Raw genomic sequence first — 20918 nt, forward strand, 5'->3', positions numbered from 1 at the left:
AAATAAAACAGTAATCTGCTTATACCATTTCTTACCGGTACATGCCCATGTGTCTCATCCTCCCAGTACTGCCCACTCATGCCTCCTGGCATCAGCTTCAAGGAGGAAATCTTATGATGCTCCAGTTAATTAAAGGCATTCCAAAGGAAAAAAGCAGTGTATAATAACATGCAAAAGGCACTGAAAGGTTTTGAGGGGGGGAAAAAAACAACAAAAAGTATTAAAGTGACAAGGCTAGAGATAATCCTCAGCAGCTAAGCTGGTTCAAAGTTATACGCTACATGAACAAGTGCAACCGAACTCCTTCAAACTTAGCTGTAGTAGTTAACAGAATCTCCTAGGGCACAGTGCCATCTTTTTTTTTTTCTCGTGTTAGGCTTTCATTTTAGTAGTAATCCAGCCTGAGGAGGAAATTGGTTGAAAAGAACAGACAATTTCTCAGTAAGTGGGAGGAGGAATTATGGGAAGAGAAAAACAGCCAGATATACAAACAGGGCATTTGGGATGGGATCCAGGCAGCACAAAAGTAGATTATTGGAGGTGGGAGAAAGTGGGGGGAGAAAGAAGGCAGGGAGAGAGAGAGAGAGAGAGAGAGAAAAGAAATAGTAGCATGTTCTTGATTACCTTCCTAAAATCCTTTACATCATGAAGATAAGTGTCAACCTTAAACCTCCATTAGCTTATCATTGCTTTTATACTTTCTAACTTTATCAAGATGAGCCTGAAAAATAGCAAAAAGAAAAAATTTGTACAGGTCAATTTCCAAATTTTCTTTGTGTATTTCTGGTTGTATAATATCTTGCCATGTTAGACTCAAGAAAACTGTGTTAGCATGAGTAAAATGGATGTTACCTGTTCTTTGTTTGTTTTAGAATGTGTTTGTCTTTCCAGAAATACAAGGATTTGGTTGTTTTAAACTGTTACTTTTTTGTTTGTTTCTTCAAGCTTTTTATAGAGCATGCTGATTCTGGTTTTAGCTATCTTATCCAATCACGATGATATTGTATCAAACTGCAATTTAACGATTTTGTTCCTTCTGCTGTCTTGTGTGGGTGTGAAAAGGCTAGATGTAGACCAGCATGAAGAAAAGAAAACAGATTTGTTTTTATTCAGATTGAAATACTGAGAAATAAGGAGCATATAGTTTCCAGGCCAATCACTACCACCTGCCTACAAATATGGCTGGTAAAGAAAAACTTCCTAAAATTGCTCAGCTGCAGTTCTTCATAGACAGGGGCATATTCAGCAAGTGAACTCTCAGACAGTTGAAATATTAAAGTGGTTATATGGAGATGCAGCGCCTAGTTTTGCCAAAGAAAAAGAAAACACATTTTTATTTTTATCAAGGTACACTGTCAATGTCATGCTGGTCAAAGCTGCTTCACTCGCTGTGCTGTTCATTGATTTCTTCATCATTTATCCTCTCAGAGAGGTTGAAAACTGCTTCGATTAGGTAAAAAGCCCCTTTGGACTTCCTTCAGTCTTAAAGCAGCTTGTTGTTTTGCTATTCAGACTCTTCACAACTTCCAGAAACAGGGTTTATTAAGTCAAAAAGCCTGGATGTATTTCTTAACGAAAGTATTTGCACTCAGTCTTTTCCTTTTCTTTCCTTTACTCCAATTTCTCCTTCCACAGCCCACCCCTACCAATGCACCCCTCGGTAGCTATCAACAATTCTGTCCAGGGGAGTAGAAAAAGGAATAAATCTTCACAGTCAGACCAAATGTCTTGTCCAGCTGCCTTCAAAAGGCAGAAATTTACAGTATACGTTCTGCCACATTGCTTTATAAGTGCTGCACTTTATCAAGAGCAATGTATCGACAGATTCCCATCAGGTGTGCCAGGGTTCACAGAAGCTGTAGAAATTCTTCATGTTGCTTAGGAAAAGATTACTTTTTTTTTGAGTGCAAGAGATCAAAAGCTGATGCTTCCCTTTTGTTCTCACTTCTTTTCCTACCATAACCAAATCAATTTTGTTGTCCAGTGCATGATGAGTAATCTCAGATACTTGTAAACTACTGGAAAAAAAGCAATAAATGGGCAAAATTAATGTGGCCTTCAAATAATTTCTGGGCCTTTGAGAAGTTCTTCTTTGAGAAGAACTACCTTTCTTCATTATCTGCATTTCCCCTCTGAGAAGAACTACCCTCCCCTCATTATCTGCAGAATCAAAGGCTAGTCATTCCACATTTGAGTCTTTGCCCAGTATTAAGTCTGTGATTGAAAGCAAAAAGTGCTGTCTTTTGACTTCTGTAATAGCTGGTGGAATTGATCTATTATTTAAGCATAAGACGTTAATTGTAAACAGGGTAATGGAGACCTGAAAAATCTTTTCCTTCCATCTACCAAAAGATTTCTCAGAAGAGGAAACCAAAAAAAAGTTAATCACTTTGTTGACATGTGATGGAAAACAAAAGAGAAGAATGGAAAGGAACTAATGGCTGGGCCTGATACAGGATTTTCTTACTTTCTTTTATTATGCTAGGGAGCCATTTGTTTCAAAACAGGAGGCCTGTCATAAAAAGGGAATTGTTTGTGATTTGCAACAGCATACCGAAGCCTGGCCCTGCCAGCTGTGCACAGGTGTGGCAGGAAGAGCGGTCACGCTGATGCCCATCAGCAGCTTCCCACACGGGTTCTGATATGAAAAAGGAATAAGGAAAGGAGAATTTGTCTGGGACTCTCTTGAAAGGTGTGAAGCAAAGGGATCTGTTTACACGTCTTCTGCACGGAAGAGAGCGACGTCAGTCTTTAACACCATCTCTATGCTTGTTGCAGAGCTGCAGCAACAGAAACATCTGATGGTGGCCAGCCAAAACAGCCAGGCAAGCAATGCGATGCCCTTGCTAGTGGCCAGTGGGAGAGAACGAGGAGCAGTTAGCTGGGACTGGGGACCAGTTCCCACAACACAGGCAGCCGCAGCTTAAGCCCAGCCTGCTGCCCTGCAGCTCCAGGATATGGAGATCCAAGCCTGCGAGTCATGGTCCCCTCCTCACAGTGGGGCAGGAAAGCAGCCGGCTGGTCTGCGAGGTGCTACACTGAGGAAAAGCACCTTTCGGGAAGCAGGTGCTGAGCATTCATCGACCTAGTTTTCTTCCTTTCTCCCTTTAATAACACATAATTCATTAAGCCAAAAAGATTACGGGTTACAACTGAGGACGTATAAACTCACATCGCATCAAAATGTTGAATTTAAATGTTATGGATGGGACATGATCTGGTGTTTTATTAGCAACCTTTCTGAATTTTGCAGAAGCTACTATTGCTACCAGCACACTCCTGGCAAAATTGCTACAGACATCCAGAAAGGGGTGAAGCAAGAGAGTACGTAATTATTTTTTTAAATGGAATTCCAGAAGCTAATGTTTTAATAGTCTCTTGTGTTTTATTTTAATGTAAGATTAATATTTTAGCCATTTTCAGGTAGTCCTATTTTGACAGACAGCATCAAAACTAAGTAAGAGCAATGTACACTCTGGTCTCGCCAGGAGAGAAATGAACCTGTCTAGCCAAGCTCATGTCCTGCTCTGAGACAGCCAACTATGCAATTCAACTTTTAAAATGTACAACCATTCATATTTAACTAAGGCAGTAATTCTTATACAAGCTTTTCATCCATAGATTTAGTAGGGCATCCACAAGGAAATCTGAGCAATTGCATCTGATTTACGGTAAAATTCCAGACTCAAGAGGCTTTTTGTTGTTGCTGTTGTTGTTGTTGTCATTATTATTTAGCCTGCATTATTAGTTGCAAATATTTTCCAAACCAGCATTTGCATCAATAAAGATTATTTTGAAAAAAACAAGGAAGTTTAATGATTTGGATGAATACGTTATAGAGAAAGAACAAGCTAAGTATAAAACTTTCTTTCACAAACCAAACATCAGGTTTTAAAAGACAGGAATCTTGTATTAGGCACCTTGATCCATATTCAAATATCTAAACAAATCTTGTTTTCAAAAGTACTGAGCATGCAGCATTTCCCACCAATTTTCCTAAGCACTGCCACACTAAGAATCCTGCTTCAAATTGATAACGGGTTTTTTGGAGTTTATCTATTGACACGGGGAATTGTCTTTGGAGCTTAAAATGAAATACTGTTCATATTCAATGGCAGAGAGAACAAAAATAAACGCAAGTATTTCTAGGTACAGATACACGTAAAATTAGACCAAAACACAAATGCCCAAACCGTGGCATTTGGCAAAAACAACTGCTATTTACTCTAGCAGCCTACAGTGAGTGGATTTCAGCCCTGTAACAAAGATACCTAAATCCTGAATAGATTTAAATGCCAAACTTTATAAGATTTTACTCTATGACAGGCTGTGGAAAATCCAGTGCTTTCAGATCACAGTTCCTAACACTCTTTTTTCTTCTATTTTGTGTAGCTCTGGCCCGCAGCTTATTTGAAGTTTTCCTGCAGAACTGTTTTTAGCAGAAAGTTGGGGTTTGCTGTCATAACAGCTCACTTTTCAGCAAGAGATTAAATATTTCTTTTGTCGGAAAATGTGAATACCTGAATACTAAAAAACATCTTCTCAGAACTGCTGCCAAGTATCTCTCGGGAATTAGAGTTCAAATGCCTCAGGCCTTCATCAGCAGTTGCACTGTAATACATTGGGAAGAGAGAAGGCTATGGTATACCCCTGGACACTTAGTATAACTATGTGTGACTACATCAACAGAGGAGAATGAAGACACAAAGCACCAGATGCACAAATTTCACAAAATTGTAGCCATTTTTGTCAGACAAAAGTTTCCAATATAAATATTTCTGTTGTTGAGATGGTTGGGGGGGGGGGGGGGGGGCGCACGGGGAGCAGAGTGCTGGCAAAGAAATAGCTAAAATTTCACTCAAAAGTCCTTTTAACTTTTTTTCCAAAGTAAAACCAGCTTTTCAGCAGCCAGAGTAACTATTATCTGATTCCTATTTTGAATAAACCCTAAAATGAAACTTAATTCAAGCTGCTAAGTTTTGCCTGGCTCCAATTTATCCCTAGTTGGCTCCATATTTCTAGGGAGGGCTGTTGTCATTGCATAATCTTTGCTTAAACACAGCCCAGGTTTCAGGTTTTCTTTTAAGAAGTCCCAGGCAGCCTTACTCAATAGCCCACTGTATGATGTACAGAGCAAGCCTGGGCAGACCCTGGTATTAGAAACTTACTTGAACCTCTGCTTCAACTCACATCCAAACCATGTCACATTTTATGAAAGGCAAATATATACTCAGTTTGCTTTGGTAAGTATTTTCCTTTTTCTGCACTCGCCATTCTCAAAAAAGGAGAGGAAAAAAATGGATAGAGGTTTACACAAAACCTTTTTTGGGGAAGACAATTACATTTGAAGCTGGTTTTTTTATCGATTCAGGAATGCCAGGCAGGTTGATTAAGCAGTGGATGTTGATGCCACCCCCAGCCTCACTTCTGCACCCCTGAAGAAATGCTGGTTACTAACACACGTTCCCTATTGCCCTTGGCCAAAAAACTCCACAGTCTTCTTTCTCTTTAGGTCTACAATGAACAGTAACCTGAGGCATCCCACGAGGGAAGGGCTAAGCAAATTAACTCAGACCACGTCCTGTCAAAAAAATTGTCGGAGGATTTTTCCATCTTCCATGCTCAAATATGAATAGTGAGCAGAACGAAATGCTCTGAGATTGCAATAAAACAGAGTACGTAGCCCTTCTGGTGAGCTAAAAGAAGTGGGTAGCAAATGAAACTATCATTAAAAATGAAACAGCAGCATGTAGCAGACAGAGCTTTAATTGATTATTTTTGTTTTCATGACAAAGATTCAAGCTGTGATCAAATGAGCAGTGATTTGTAGCTTTTCTTGATCAGAAGAACAAAAGCCGCACTATCTGCAGGGAACGAGGATGACTGACTACTGAAAGGCACCAGTGATGCCTCAACTACCCATTTTCATTTCAAATCATCAATATTTGAAGCCAAGATACTCTAGCTGTTTAATTTCCTCTTTAATTGTTGGAGGGGCTGGATGGTATGATTGCAGGCAGGCAGGGCTGGGAGTGAATGCTGTGCCCGTTCATAGAAAGCAGTGAGCTGATGGTGGGCTCCCGACAGCTGCCCGCTGGAGCTGCACCAGGCAGCAGAGGGAAGTGCCTGGCCCCGAGATGGGCAGGCAGGCTGCAAAAGCATCTCCCGCACACCAGCCGGCATGTCCACCTGCCCCTCTCCCACCAGAGCTCCCACGGTGCTCTTTCCCGCTCGTACCCAGCCAAGAGCTGGTACGGCATTTCGACAAGCCATCTGTATGCTCAACTTTGCTGCGACAGGGGCACAGTAGCTTCTGTGAGGACCAGGAAGCCTCTTGCAGGAGGATCTTGGAGAAGCAGGCTTGTGCCTGCGAGGGCAAGGCAGGACCATGGCCACGCATGCAGTGCACCACGAGAGAGTGGACTTGTGTGCGTTGGCTGGTATTCCTGACTGGCTGAAGCTTGGTACCTGAGACAACACGTGTACCGGTGGGACCTGGCAGGCATGCAGAGGTCAGCAGCCCGCTAGCACAAAGTGGCAGCAGGCACCGCTCGCTGCAGAAGTGAGCAGTGCTGTGATACCGGTTGCTTGCGAGCAATGGTTAGATACAAGGTAGGCAGCAGCGTTATGAACCCTACTCTCGTCCAGTCAGGAAGGGTTTGGAAGGGGTGATGTTAAATGTGATCAAAGTGTTAACTAAGACATCTAGCATGAAGAAAGAGGCCAAGGTTTGATTTTCTGGCTGCTGCTATTTCCACCCCCTTCTCCTTGTAGTCTTTGCAGTCAGGGCAACCGTACCTTTTACTCACCCAAGCCAGGCACCTATTCCAGTGTCTCATTCCCTGGCCTTTTCCTGACAGCAACGTGAGCACTCCTCACACCTTCCTGTAAAAATAGATCTTGCTAGAGAACGGCATTTCAGTAACTGTTGATGCCATGAATAAAATAATGTATGTTTCAAATGTGTTGGACAAAGGAACGTTGATTTGGGAACACTGACAAATGATGGTAATTTATAAAATTAAATTATTAATTTTTATGTAATTTTATATTCATAAATTATGGAGTTGTAATATGTTATATCACAGACAAATACATAATGTGCAATTATATACAAGATAATACACAATGTAATGTGCAGTATGGTATTGCAAAATATATTACATAACTTACAGTATTATAAAATAATATGTGTATGTATAATAAATGTATAGTTGAATTAAATTAAAGTCATTAATTTAATTAGCATTATTCAGTGTTACTGAAAGGAATGATTTTGACCAAGAGTGGGAGATCTGAGAGTGGCCATTATTACCTGGTTGCTTAGCATAGTTTAGGATGCAATATAGCAGTATAGCAGAAAACTACAGCTGCATTACTGCAGCCCTACATCATTCCCCCTGACAATGCGGTCTATGCATTTACTGCAACTATTGTACCTTCTCCCCTGAAACATTTCCCAGACCAAATGGGGGTAGGGGACAGGAAGTTCCTTGTCATCATCTTAAACCCAGACTTGTGGGAGTCATCTGTGTGCTACTTTTTGCATATCTTTCATTTCTCTCTCTTTTTTTTCTTTTTTTTTTAAGCTAAACAGATGTCAGAGTGGAGAAAGGAAGGAATATGCATTTCATTCATTGATACCTCTCAAAACATATTTTAAAGTGGCTTTTCTTTTTGGCTTTCCATTATGACTAATAACTGCATCTTTCACTGAACTATATCCTAAACTGAAGTAGAGAAATATTTCAGAAGTAGCTGTGACAGATAGTCTTTAGGCCAGTCCCTAACACTTTCTAGAAATGTGTTATTGTCTACTCATTTTTACTACCAGCCATTGACTATGCCACAGAAAAATATTCCAGGAATGCTGACTGCCATTTTCTGCTGTGATTCCCCTCTGCTCCCTCAATGCTGAGTGTCCATAGTTGCTTTTCCACATGGTGGCAATATCTTGGCTCTGAGCTAGGCACCTGCACAGTTAAAAGTGTACTACTTATCTGCAGGGTAAGGGCTGTACCACCTCATCTCACCTGTGGATTGTCACAAAGGTGGTTTGTAACATGCACTCAGCAACCAACACAAAAAAATAAAGGTCAAGACCTTCCAGCTATGTTTTTTTCTTCTTCTTTCCTGAAACATTTACATGGAAGAATGTTGTTTCTGAGCAGCCTCATGTCGTGATCTTCCCAATTAATACAGCACTTCAGCAGCACTCATTGTAAGGTGAGATAAATGCTGTATCAAATTTTTGCCTAGAAAATGAGATAACTCCTAATACTTGAATTTCATTCCACATCCCTTCAGAGGAGGAGGATATAGTTTATATTATAAAATAAAGTAGTATTCACTGTTTCACATCAGCTTCCAACATCTGAGAGTCAGCCACAGAAGCTGGCAATCCCAGCTCCTTTTGCCACACATTCAGACCCAGAGTGATGCCTGTTACTGATTTCAAAGATTGAGTCTAGTCTAAGTGACAGCTGCCACCCCACCGCAGTGGCCTCTTGTATAAAATGAGCAAATCTGAAAACTGCATGCTCCTTGGAATGGAAACACAGGGCAAACCCCAAAAAGATTGACCAGTCACCCTGAAACAAAACTATTTCTACGCAAGCTTAAATGCAGCTGGCTAGCTGAAGAACAATTACATGAGGAAAAAAAGCAGAAATGAAATCAGAGCTGAAATAATTTGAGAAAACAGAAATAGAAATAAAACCAGCCTAAATCAATGCAGAATTGTTGCTCTACTTCAAAACTTCTGTGTCAAACCATTTCTCAAAACTGACATTTTCCTACAAAAGATTTTGATTTTTCTGCTCCCTCAGAAGCGTGCATCTGCTCCACCTCCAGCCTGCTGCAACAGCTCCCAAGAAAAATCTATTGCAGTGCCACTGCTGTAGGATCTGCAATGCACTGCTCCACTCTTTCTTTTATTGATACACTTGTCTGGAACGAGCTTCCCCATGTGCCTGTCTGGATACCTGCTCCTCTGGCATCTCACCTGTGAGGCTACAGCTCAGGCTGTGCCCAGCAATCCCTAGAATGGGTTTGGCTGACACTGCTGTAATGAGGACATGTTTGACAAAGTCATTGGGCTCCCACCTAAATGTCCCATATTGTATTCACTTCTCTTTTCAGTCTATCCTCAAAGCGTGGAGAGTTGGGTGGCCTCCCCATCCCTCCTCCCTGCTTCTTTGTGTGCCACGTTCTCCCCCATCCCCAATACGGCCATGGAGGTCTTCCTTGGATTTCTGTGCATCTGAAGCTGACAACCCTATCCCTAGTTGTCCTTGGTCTTGGTTCTTTCGGCTGTGGTCCAGCACCGATGACTCATCTTCTCCTAATCCATCAGGGCAGCAATATTCTCGTGCAACTATCAGTCGCAGGCCACCTGCCCCGCTACCCCGTTGCCCCATATAGCCGCTGGCAAATGAAGGGGTTTGTCCTGGCTGCTTGCTTACATGCTGCTGGCTCTCTCTGGCAGTGTCGCTGCGAATTAGAAGATTGCATCAGGCAGATTGGGATAGGAGAAGAAGTCTTTTTTATCTTTTACATGCACTTTTTTATCTTTTACACTCATTACAAGGCCAGATTGGATGGCGTTTTGGGCAACCTGGTCTAGTGGAAGGTGTCCCTGCCCATGGCAGGGGGGTTGGAAACAGATGATCTTTAAAGTCCCTTCCAACCCAAATCATTCTATGAGTCTATGATTCTATGATATAAATAGGATAAATAGGACAATTATTCCAGGGGTTCTTTGGGTTTGGAGTGGGGGAGGAGGGAGAGTTCAGTGGCTTTGAACGCAAGGTCAATAATTCAGCCTTTGCCCAGATGAAAGTCTATTGACTTTTGCAAAAGAACAGCAGGAGCAGCTATTATGTTTATTTTAACTTTGGGGTTTTGTGATTAGCTGCTTTCCAGAATAAAGCAAGAATGATACAGCGACCAAAGGTGTGCAGAAACAATCATTTTCTGCAAATGAGACTGTATCTTACCCATTCAGGCTGAGAAAAAAATAATCTCCTCTGAAGGATGTGCCATCATACCCCATTGTTCAGCAGTCCAGGCATTTCTGAGAAGCCTTATAGCTTTTATCTCAGAACTGCTTTTACAATTTTGATTAGTAAAAATTAATTAAGAAGTCATGTTAACCTGACACGTGTGTGTCCATCTAAGTAGTAACATAGGAGCTGCTGGAAGCAGAATAAACAATTAGTCCAGTTCTTGTCGTCACAAGCTGTAATGTACAAAAGTAATGTGAAAACTGTCAATTGGATACAACGTCATTGTAATATATACATGGTCAGTCTGGCCTACTTTTCATGATCTGGTTACACATCACATTCTTCAGAGAAAGGATGAAGAAAAAAGCCAGCCCATACTGGATCTCACAGTCTTCATCCTTATCTAGTTTGAGGTGGAGAGAGATTTGCTTCTGGCTTGCCCACAGCTGACAATCAACATAACTTCTGCAGGTTCAGGCTTGGTAATCTCTGCCATCATCTGCTCTTAGAGCAGAACCTGCATGTGCAGTCACAACTCTGACCTGGACCTTTATTCTTTAAAACATGGCTGTTTCTCACAGCGCTCTCTTGCTTTTGTCAGAGGGTCCGAGAACCGCGCACACACTGAGCCTGTTCCAGATGAGTACAGACAGAGACTCCTTGGCCAAACCTGGCACGTCCAAAGTACAGTTCAGTCCATATGAGGCCACCTTTACATCAGAGGCACCATTCTTTCACTGGCATCAAGAGCTGTGACTGATTCAACATCTCCCAGTCCAGGAGCTGCAATTTGTCATCTCACCCTATGCATCAGCCCTGTGAGGTCCCTGAGAGCATCGGCTGCTCCTGCGCTTCTCCCCTTCCTCCTGCATTTGATCCCTTCTGTCTCTCTCGCCATCTCTCTCTCTCAGGACTGCTGTCATCTATGCATTGCTGTCGTGGAGCTGCGAGGAGGGAATGACGGGGCAGGGAGGCAGGAAGCAGAACGGCTGTGGGATTCTGCAGAGCTGACAACACAGAGGTCCCTGGCAGCTGACTAAAGCAAATGCAGCACGGTGGTACTGTGCAGCCAGATGAACGGGGGGTCAGGCTGGGCTGTAGGGAGGTGGAAGAAAGCTGTCAGATTCCCTGCGTGACATTTGGCAGCTCTGTAAACCAGAGTACATGAAACAGTCTCTGTAAGCCAAAGGAAAGGGGGCTGGTAAAGCATCCCGCCCACCCCCAAGCATCGACCCCCTGTTAGGAGCTACCTCACATGACCTCCACCAGCTCTGGATTGCAATCAGTCTTACCCTGTGTCTGAAAACCCCACCTGGTTGTCAGAATGAAAGTCACTTTCTCAGTACTGGGAGCCAGGACAGGGTAGCTGAGGGAAAAGCCTTCGCTCTTGTATGTTCCCAGTATCAGGCTGCCTCCGCCGGCTGTGCTTGAGAACTTCAGTCGATCCAGATGCTGCCTTTCATTTTCGTTTGTAAGCCTGTTTCTGTCCACAGAAAATATTGCTGCTGGCCATTTCCAGTACCGTTGCCCTTCCACCATTCATTGCCATTGACAGCTGCACAGAGCGATTGCAATCCGCCAGACCGGATTTTACAGCAGCATTTTACACCCACCTTTGGAAAATCCACCCACCAACATCGTTCAGGGGCTTAGAGAGGCCTGTTGGGTGGCTCCTGGCTGAGGGAGGAAAATCATGGACGCTAATATTGTGCACACACCTGTGCTTTATGTTTACAGATGTACGGGCACCTCAGGCTTTGGCAGGAGCAGTTGGATGGCTCACTCTGAAAGGCCGCACATCTCAGGAGGACTCCCTGTTGGGAATTGCATTGCTTAGGGCATCCTCTTTCTCTTACAGCCTTTTCAGAGCTCTTGGGTGACCGCTGTTCTGCCAGTTCTGCCCTGAACTTCATTTATGATACTTTGATTCTCTTTACACTCAAGGCATATTAATTTCCACAGTTTTTCTGTATAGTAGACAAATCTCGGTTCACATCCTTGGCTGTCCTTCCCACTGTCTCTAACATCATGATTAAGGTAGGTTTGCATGTAGATCCTTTTATGGTTTATCCACTAAAGAACACCTGCATTCCAAACTGACATCTTGTCACTACAGATATCCAAAAAATAGTGTGTTTTATGGTCTTGCTTTTAACACTGATTGCTTCCGCAATAAAGAAGAATGCCACTGGGAAAAAAAATTTAAAATGCTTGCCTCTGAATTCCTTATTCAAGGATATCAGCTTCACATTACAGAAAGGCAAATTAAGGACATACTCTATACCATTAGAAAACATCCATTAAATAAAGCTAAAATTGAAGCTAAAATTACATTCTTTTAGTGATTGCATTTTATGTGGCGGCATCACCCCTTGGTGAGCTCTCAGAATGAGCTGCCCGTTGGAAATCTGAATGAATGCCTCAGCTTAATCTTTAAACCTCCAATGTTATCTGCCTAACAAACCAAATTAATCTCTGTGATTTATGCAATTGTTATTATTAAAAAAAAAAAGAAAAGAAGGCTCAAGAGGAACATGATCAGAGTTTATAAAGACCTTCAAGGTTACAATATTCTTTATGGAATAAATGATCCATCCATTCAGCTGGGAATAGGGTAATGGCAAGGGACAACATAGCTAAAACTTCAAGAAAGTATTTCTAACAATATTGTTAGATGCTTCTGCTCTACCAAAGCCCTGAATAACCCTATTGACAAAAATATTCATTTCCCCCTTTTGCCCCCATTCTCTTATTTGATACTGATTATCCCCTTCTGTCAGACACACAGCCGCACCACTGACCACAGGTGGTCACTGGATTTGAGAAAGAGAATGGCAACTGGTCATAGCTTTCCAAGGACCTCTGGCTTCACACCTAGGTACAATCAGCTGCAGTCATCAAGCTCTACCTTCAAGTGGGAAAGCATGGATCCAAGAAAGGATACACAAGCCTCGGCAAACAGCTTGCAGAGTTTTCTGTGCTTTCTGAACGGGCTTTCTTTCAAACACAAAATCTATTTCAAAGTTTTCCAGTCTTTGCTAGTGTCTCCAAGAAGTTTGGGAATCACTGGTGTAGCGAACTGTTTTTAAATCACCATCACTTTCCACACCGCCCTGTAAATTACTATCTAGAATAAAAATTCCCAGACTAAAGAGGATAATCCCAGTTTGCATTGTGGCTATTCAAATTAAAGCCAAGAGAACTTCAGTGATATCTAATATTTGTGCCAGGGCTCAGGGAGCACACAAGATTTTTTCGTCTGAAAAAACAGGCCACACTTGTAAAAACTTTGCAAGCTTGCGTAAAAAATTCTGACAACTCATTTCGCTTGTAATGTCTTTGTAGGTGCTTGGTGCTGTTTCTGTGCCTGGCTGTTCTGTGCTACTGTGCATCTGGATAATGCAGACCATCCAGCTTGAGTCATTTGCATCGCAAGAGGATCAACAGGTGATAAGTAATTGAAGCATAAGAAGATTAACTTTATTGATAATATGTGCACAGTTTTGGCATCACAAAATCTTCAGTGATGAGTTTTACCATCAAAAGAGTATTAGGGAACAGAGTACAATTTAACATTAATTAATGTACACAGCCATAAGACAGGCAAATATTAATGTTTAATTACAGGTGAAAAAACTGAGATGCTGGAGAAGTTAAAGAGGCTTCTTAAAGATGTCAGCATGAGGTTCCATATTTGTTGTATCTTTACTTTTTTTTATCAGACACATGCTTTCCACACTCATCACTGTTTCCAATGGCTCATAAGCTTGTGTTAGGATGTGGCAGGAAAGTGAGGGCTCTTTATATAAGCTGTCTCATCAGGAGTAAAAGAAAGGCCCGAGCTACACTCCTTTTCTTTGGTGGATTTCTAAATAAGAATGTATAGGACTGCCTTGAATGTGTTCCACCTGAATTAGGAAAAAAACCCCAAGAACTTCCAATAATATCTGAAAGCTTGACATTTATTGGGAAAAAGCATACCCCTTCAGAAGTTAATCTAATGATTAATTACCTTAGCTGTTCTAAATATGCAAGTTATCTATACTTTTTAAATAATATTCATATAAATATGCTCAAAATATACAACATATTCTATCAAAATGTCCCTAGCTTTAATTTGCAGCCATTTTACTGGGTTGGATGGAAACTCCTGATCCTGTAATACTTCCACCTATACCCATGATGATGGTCATCTAACTATCCACCATGGCCCTGAGTTGTGTTTTATTCACTGCTTCTTAGAACAGCCTCCCCTAAATAGTGCATGTGTCTTAGTGGCTTTATTCCAAATATACTTAGGAACTCGCATTAGGCTATATGAAAACATAGCTTATTTGCTTGCACAGTGTGCTGGTTTTGTAGCTTTTCCTTGTCTTTACTTATTAATTCCATATTTTTGTGTCAGCAACTTCAGCATTGTTTTTTTTCTTCTTGCCCAACACAAAAAGCACTAAACAACATAGGGGTGAAAATAGGTTTCTGTGGAAGCCTATTAGAAACATTCTCTCCATCCAGAGGAGAATTCTTTGCCAGTGACCTATCAATTAGCCAGTGTTAATGTGTTTCATACTGGTGGTATTGTTTTAGCTTTGCAGTGAAATTGCTAAGTGATAGCATGGAATGTGAGAGGGGAATAACAGGGCTCTAAACGGCGTGTCCAAGTTCATACAGGTTAATGGTTATTCCTTTCTCAAGGATCACAGCAATAGTTCAGCTTACTTTAGGAGAATTTTCCTAATTATGTGCAGATTTATAGCATCCCTGTTCCGCAGGTAAATTTATAAAGTCTTGAGGGAGATGATGGACTGTTCACATTTGCTCAAGTATTCTCACATTTCCTGCTGCTGAGGTGGATAATGCCAAAGCAGATTTCTGCACTACATTACGGAAAAAAGGCTTGAAAAATCTGTGGGTTTTGCCAAAACTGTTGATGAGCTATGACATGACAAAAAATTAGAGAACACTTCAAAATGTGACATGCTTTCTGCCAGACATCAGAGTTGGCTTGAATCTGCTTCAGATTTTTCTCTGGTGACAGACCATGCAGGCAAACTGAGACCCCACCCCCTTCCTAGGGATGTTACAGGTGAGACAGGGAGCCTAGCCGCATTTTTAACTCAAAACTGTCACTGTAAGATAAAGGATGATCTTTTTTGAACAAACCTCTAGGTTAGAGGTTAGAGTTTGATGCTTTCTTTTGCCACAAGACAAATTTTGCATCTCAGGGAAGTTATCTGGGGAGAGATTTATAAACAAATTTAGAGCTCTCACTCCTTTCAGTAATTCAGCTATGTACCTTGATAAAACTGCTCCTTAATCTTGCTGTGCCACTGTCCCCCCATCAGTAAAAAGGGATTGTACCATCTCTTCTTGTTCATCCTGCCCACTGATGCTCAGAGAAGTGGCAGGTGAAACCCCTCTCCCGTCACATTACCATATTTTGCTCGCCGAGATGGAGGATCAGGTGTGGGTGGGCCGACCAGAAGGTGAGCACATCCACCGGTGCCTCAGCGTGGGCAACCAGTGCCACCCAGCAAAGACAAATTACAGAAAGTAAGTTCAGGAACCAGCTTATCCCAGCTGTCAGACCTCACTCGGCAGCCCTCAGCGGCTGGAAGCCTCCGTTAACCAGTCAGCACAGGTAGGCTTATCGCTGCTTAACAGAGCTGAAGTGGCGTAAGGGCATCCCCAGCATACAGATAAATATAACCCCCAAAGTACCGCAGTGTTTATTGTAAAACTAAGGTGCCATCTTTAATCTATTCTTGTGAAGGAAGTGTTCCTCACTTTGCCAGCTGCCTAGGGCTTCTCTTGAAAAAAGACTGTCCCTCACAACAATTTGTGGACTAGATTTATGATCTGGATGTGATTCAGACTTATAAATAATTTCAAGCCATCCAACTGTAAAAGGGTAAAAGGCCACTTACCCATCTCACCTACTAGCACTGGTAAGAAAGAGCCGCAAGTATTCCTGCGTATTACATGATATTTGTTTCCTGATGACCTATGTAAATATTCACCATTTTTTTATTTGTTTGTTTGTTATTCTCACCCTAGGTCTTCTAATCATATTTACCACCAGGACAGAGCTGCAGGAAAAGAAATTGCTGCATAAACAATGGTGCATTTCAATATTTACTTTAAACTCTGCTTCAGTCCTCTTGGACTGAAACTATTTTGCAACTGCATTCATTGTATTTAAACAAACAGGCTTTCACAATTTAACACTTGCTCAGAGTTAGGTAAATTAAATTCTATTTCATATATTTGCATAAAGATAAAATTTCTTGGCAACAGCCTGTTTTGTTTGTTGATTTGGCTGAAGCAGATAGCATGACAAAAATACTGAACAAGAATATTTTAACATTAATACTTGTAGTGGATAGAAGACAAACAGTGAAATAATATTTCTTTTTATTTTTTAGTACTCTAGGTTTTTGGTGAGGAAAAGGTCATTATTGGTTGGTTACAGGGCTATTGCTGAAGTTAATTCAAATTAATAACTGGTTAAAGTGGCTAATGTTCTTGTAGAAATTTGATTTGGTGCAGAGAGGAAATCAAGAGTTTATTATCATACGGACAAAGCAGACCAAAGCCTACCATCTGGACACATCACTCTAACAAACACCACCTCCAAGTGCAGTTGCCATTTCTGATATGCATTGAGTCTGCTATTAGAATATATTAGTCTGCTATCACCACTGTGGTGGTGATGCTAGTGGTAATCTTGGAGGTTGGCTCACTTATGTGTAAGTGAGGTCCCAGTAGGTCCCACACTGCTGGCAACTGCCTACTTTTTAGCGATAGCTCTGAGTTCACTACATCAGGTCCATTATATTACACATAAACTTGTAAGACTCCTGGCCTAGAGCCCACAGCAGAGGTGCCTTGTTACTGCTGGTCAGCATTTTTTTTCCTTCATGATACACTTTGTTCAAAGTTCAACTTTGATTCAGTGCCTAACAGAGACTTGTGGTTCTTAGGAAAAACAGGTTTATCTGAGATCAGAGAAATTGTTTTTTATTCTTACTGTCCTCAAAGACAGTGGTTCAAAAGAACTGGAGAGCGGTTGATACCACAGCCACAGGAAGGGTAAAACCTAGATGTCCACAAAGAAAGAAAAAGGAAAAAAAAAAAGAAATCCATCATTCCCAGGATCTGTTTTGGAGATTTGTTTTCAGTCCTCATACACAACCCAGAGATAAGCTGTTTACACAAAGCATAAGCTCAAAAATTACTCTTCAGCATATGAGGAGATCTGGTGGACTTCCACCAGGGAAGCTGGTGCTCTAGGCTGCTGATCTCCTGGGAGCTACCTGTGAGTAGGCATGCTTTAGGAAGCAAAGTTTCATGCGTGGTGCTTTAGTTTTTGTTAGCGTCTCTTTTGGCTCTCATTGAAACTTCATAGAGCACAGTTTTGGAGCCGAAATAGCAGACCAGCTTGCTAGCAATCCAGTGGTACCGCTGATAATGATCACTAATTGGCCCCTGCAAACCTGGTGATGTTTTGTTTAATAAGGAAACCAAGAGGATGTTGAACTCAATTTGTATCGACTGGCTGAGTAACCCTTCAGATGCTTTTCTTCAGAGATAATAACACATTATTTAAACCAAAGGCTGTCAGCACCTACTGCTTAAATATTGAGGCAACTCACATTAACAACTCCCACACAGAAACTCAATTTTCTGTTTTGTGTTTACGTACCAGATCTCTGTCAGCGTGTGAGCTCTCAAGCGTTAGTAAGAACCATGATCACAGGGAACATGCAGAAAAAATATCATTACATACACAAAAAGCTGAAACTATGATCTGACAGTGACTTCAGCAATCTTTGTCCCGGTCTCCCTTTGCCATGCTGGACATGTATGTACTTGTGTGCACATATGCATGGGAGAGAGAGCATGTGAGTCCAGATAGACAAGAACATTTATGTTTTTTCACAAACAGGCTACAAACAGCAGGTAAAAAGCCATAAGGCAATTATGCTGTACTTTGTCTTTTGAGCAGGGATTTTTCATCCAGAGACATCAGAGAGCAGAGAAAGGCACACGAGAGAGTTATGCTAAAAAACCCCAGCCTTGAATCCCACCTGCTACTGGTTGCAGAAAATGTGCAGGTGAAATAAATCAAATCCTGACCTGCTCAGCAGCAGAAGTCTTTCTGCTTTTCCAGGAAAGCTTTGAGGAAGGTTCCTTGTGTTGGTTAAAAGAGTCACCTATGTTTAAATGTTATTATCTGCAAATTTTCCAGGTTGATAACTTGCTCATGTCATCACACAGCTCTTGCAACACAACAGGACTGCAGCTCCTCTGAATATTAGGATAATTTTGCTTGTTCACTTATTTACCTGGGGTTTGTGAGCATTTAAAAACTGTCTTTAATTTTTTAATAGATGCTGAACTCTAGATCAAGTGGATGTGCTAGAGAGGTATGGTGGATGAACTTCCCTCTCTTGAGATTTCTTTGGCTTTGTTGGGGGTTTAGGGTTTTTTGTTATTTTCTGGTTTTGTTTTTTTATCAAGCTCTCCTATGAATTTTCATCACAAGGGCTGTGTAAGATTTTGGGATCTAAATCACAGATTTCCATGCATAAATGGTTGTTAACATGGAGGGCTGCACTCACTTTTGTCTACCTACCATGTTTTTTCCTCTGAAAAATGTTTTTATCTTAATCTTAAAAACAACCAACACCCCAATAACCCTGTCTGTCCCTAAGTACCCACCTGAGCCTTCTGAAATCAAATGTTTGTTTCAGAACTGAGACATCGTCAGGTGGAGTCTGAAGCAACCCAGTCACGGCTGACCAGAGAATACACAGGTATCAGATTTAAAATTCATAACCAGAAACCAGCTTCTGACAGGAAACGAGAAGATGGAGGCAACCATGCAAGCGTCTGGAAACTTGTGCTGGAATAAGGGTTGCAAGATAGCACCAACTTACTGCTCTAGCACAGGGTAACAGGCGGACGGGCTTTGCAGTTACGGTGGGGGGCAGGACTGCTATGCAGGAAGCAATCTCATTATGACTCAGAGAGTCTTAATTCCTGTGAGGAAAAAATAAAAGTACAAAATGAAGACATATTTGATTCCATAGCAAGGAAAGGCTATCCTTTAAAAGGATTATAGCAAAATAAGGAACAACTGAAGCACAAATATAGATGCTCTCAGTTACTGCCAGGAGAGAGGCTTAAAGACGCTTTTGGTCTTACCCCGCATGATGGCTCTTATTACGGTACATTAATTACTGTAATCTATGTGAGCAATTTATATTCCAAAACCACTCCCAGTGAACCAAGCTAGCTAACTTTCCTCTATTTTAATTTTCTACATAATTGCCACAGATGGGAAGAGAATGCCCTCTTCAACCTGTGCCTTTCTGCAGCAAGGTATATGTTAACAGCAACGTCTTTGTTACTAGAAAGTGTCTTCTGTTCTAATCTATACCTCAGGAGAAATCCTAGCTCAGGTTTCATGGGAAATCATAGGCAAAGGTAGGCTTATTATGGCCATGAATAAATAATTGATACGGTTTCAAAAAAACCACCCATACAAGGAATGGTCTTGGGAAGTCATGAATATTTCTAGGAAATCAAGGGAATGAATGACTCTAATCCATATTTGGGGCCAAATCATGAGATTTGAAAACACTTCTACCCATCTCTGTGGTGTGGGCTGATGGCAAGTTTTATGTCTGTTTTAATATCAAACACACTTAACGTTTCATGGGATCAGGAAATCCCATAAACATGGCTTTAACTGTAAGCACTGACTTGAAAGCACTCTTAGAGAGGAATATACTCATACACTATGGCCCCTAAATAGCACCAGGCAGGAAGCTTCAAAGGGTATATAAAAAGGTAAAGAAGTTGATTTTTATTTTCTTCTGTACAGAGCCCAAATTTATCACTGCAGAACTTGGTACTCCCTTGTGGGTTAGTACTGTTTCTGCTAGTGCGAAAAACAAGCAAACAAAAAGTATGGCTTAGAATCATAGAATGGTTTGGGTTGGAAGGGACCTTAAAAATCATCTAGTTCCAACCCCCTTGCCATGGGCAGGGACACCTTCCACTAGACCAGGTTGCTCAAAGCCCCATCCAGCCTGGCCTTGAACGCTTCCAGGGAGTGGGCATCCACAACTTCTCTGGGCAACCTGTTCCAGTGCCTCACCACCCTCATAGTGAAGAATTTCTTCTTTATATCAAATCTAAACCTACCCTCTTTCAGTTTAAAGCCATTACCCCTTGTCCTATCACTACATGCCCTTGTAAAAAGTCCCTCTCGGGCTTTTTTGTAGGCCCCCTTTAGGTAGTGGAAGGCTGCTAGAAGATCACAGATGTGTGACTGAGATTTGAGTATGCGTGTTAAGGATAAGTGTTCTGATTTGGGGAGAAGTGTTAAATGAGCACAAAAGGATGAAGTTCAGGTCATGCTGACATTAAAGACCTGAAAAAGGCAGTAAAATCCTTATTATCGAAGCTTGAAAAAGACACTAAGTCAAAAAGGAAATTGTGAATACTAATCAATATGAGTAATGGAGACTAGAAAAGTGGTACGCTCCCCCCCCCCGAATCCAATTTGATAAAAGCTAATTCATCAAATTAAATCATTTAAGATATCAAAAAATATCACTGGAGAGAGAAATATAGGGTGCAGACATATGATGGAAAAACACTGTCACCACCCATCAACTGAGCTGCTTCTCTGTGTTCCAGATGATCAGTAAAGCATTATGTTAAATTACCTCCCTGGAGTACTAAATAAGTCAACGGACAGCCATTAGGATACAAATTCAGTGAGCCGTCTGAATAGGTGTAAATCTGAAGTGAGCTCCGTGTCAGTGGAATGAGACTGCAGTTCTAAGTAACTGGTTTAGATCCCTGCACCCGTGCTTCTGTGCTCAAGCCACTGCA

This window comes from Gymnogyps californianus, chromosome 2, assembly GCF_018139145.2.
Source record: "Gymnogyps californianus isolate 813 chromosome 2, ASM1813914v2, whole genome shotgun sequence".
Classification (NCBI taxonomy): Eukaryota; Metazoa; Chordata; class Aves; order Accipitriformes; family Cathartidae; genus Gymnogyps; species Gymnogyps californianus.